Raw genomic sequence first — 2,394 nt, 5'->3', positions numbered from 1 at the left:
GGGCAGAGCATGATGGATGTGTTTCTATTCCAGATATGTCAGAAGTCAAAGTAGTGTTTTATTTTACTTTTATGTCCAAGGTGTCATTTCTACAAATCGTAAGCATGCTTTTGAAAGTTCCCCAGTTTTGTACAACTATTTAATGAACTGTGAAGAAATCTCTGCAGTAAATTGTTTTTATATAGTATCACTGTATACATGTGCACTTTACAGTTCAGTTATATTACTATTAATGGAACTCGCATTATGCAGACCTTGAACATGTTATTCCCATAAAAAATTGCAGTGAATTTTATCTTTCTCTCTGTACTTGTAAAAATAGCAAGAGATCCAGCTTGGGATGGTTTAGTAGAATTGACATCACACTGGAGACCAGTATCATTGTAGGTTTTTACACTGTTTATACTGATTTGTTCTAACCTGCAGGTGATAACTCTTTCCTGCTACTTTTAGAATGAGGCTACTCATGTGAGTGGTGTGCTCTGGTTTATGACAAGAATTTTCCCCACTTAAATTAGAATTTCTTATGTGACATATCTTTGCCAATTAGAAGTATCTGGAAGTTACATATTGCATATCTGAGAGTCATTGTAAGAGTCAAGTGTGGCTAGCAGTGTTGAAGGTAAAAGTTCCTGTCAGGTCGAGTTCTTAAGTGAGCAAGATGTGGGTAAGAGTAGGAGTTCAGCACTAATGGGTAGTTAGGATGAATGAGAAAAGGTCTTTGGAAAAGATATTTGGAAACTGTTCATATACTGACCTTGGAAAAATATGAGTTCTCAGAAAGAAGGAATTGATAGTATATGGGAAAGATTTCTGTACCACTTAAAAAATGCAGATAGGCCTGGCTGTGCATGCCTTTAGTGTAGAACTCTTGGAGCCAGAGGCAGGAGAATCACATGGCCAAGAACAGTCTGAGCCACTTAGTGTGTTAGCAAGGTCTGATCTCAAACTAAAACAGAATCATGTTTTTCTTAATGTTGAGGGTGTAGAGCATTGTGAAAGTCTCAATGTGAACCCTAATTACTGCAAAATCTGAAGAATGAGTGATCACTCAATCAATCAATAAAGCACAAGGAGAAGAGCAGAATGTAAGAAGCAAAATTGGAAATGAGTGACAAGTAGGGAACCAAATGCTGTGGAAGACAGCAGTGGGCAGTGCTGCAAGGTGAAGGGAACAGGTGCGTCCTGGGGCTCATCAGGTCAAGAACGATGGAGACAAACATCTGTTGTTAAGTATTCTTAACAACACCAGAGCAAGGACACTTAGGGTCAAAGTGCTTTTCTAGTTAATTAGAGAATGATTCTAACTAAATGCCCCATTTCCAAGACATTGTTAAATGAGGAAGGAAGGTAGGGCTCTTAATTTCAAGTACTAGAATTCTGCAAACTAAAAAAGTACTGACTAAATAAAATGAAATTTAATTAGCTGTGTTCATAATGGATGAATTTACCTATTCTCAGGTGATCTTTTATGAAAAACGAGGGCTCTGTGTTACATGATATCTAAGAAGCTTAGCAGTTTTATAATACACGTTTGAAAACATGGTCGGTATTGCTTATATTTTGCTATAATATTTGAAATGGAATTTATATATTTTACATATAAAGCATGTAAATATGTTATAATCAAATAAAAAAGAAACAGTCATTCTTTATCTTAGATTATTCTTTGAATAGTGTCATATGAGAATTTAAAAATTTATGGCAAGCATGAGGAAGATATGGATAGAACACTAATTTGATTCAGTGAGTCCTTCACAGTGGCTTCGCACTTAAGCCAGGTTGTATTGTTTTCACTTCTTGTCTTCTCTCAGGCAATAACTCTGTTCTCAACAATAATAAACTAATTAAATAATAAGTCAAATAAAGGAGAGATGGTAGGAAACAGACGAGAAGATGACAAAAAGTTAAGGAAGAGGATCAAGGAATAAAACATGTTCAAAGCTAATACAACTACTGTGTTACATTGCAAACATACACTCATTTTCAAAAATAAGTGACTCATTCATTATCTCCATTTACTGGGATGGGCCAATTAATTATCAGACAGACATGTATGTAAATATCCAACAAATATAAACTCTGACCATTAGCCATTGAGATAAAGGAGATATTTATGTTTTTAGAATAAGTTTATCATAAAGTTTATCTAAGTTGGTAGAACATTTATAAGTCTTTCTCACTTAAAATCAGCCACCGAATACACTCTGCCTCAGTTCTGCATTTTCAATTGCTTCTTCCATTAAGCTGTTTTCATTTTCATTATTTTCTTTGGTTCAAACATTGAACTGAACTTTCTCAGTAGCCACTATCTAGATGAAATTTGCTTGTTTTTCATTAAACATAAGTATGAGTATGACATAGTCAAAAAATCTTAACCTTTTTCTGAAATGC

Source organism: Octodon degus, unplaced genomic scaffold (genome assembly GCF_000260255.1).
Source record: "Octodon degus isolate 3935 unplaced genomic scaffold, OctDeg1.0 scaffold00013, whole genome shotgun sequence".
Lineage (NCBI taxonomy): Eukaryota > Metazoa > Chordata > Mammalia > Rodentia > Octodontidae > Octodon > Octodon degus.
The sequence above is the reverse complement of the archived record's forward strand: the minus strand, read 5'-3'. Positions refer to the sequence as shown.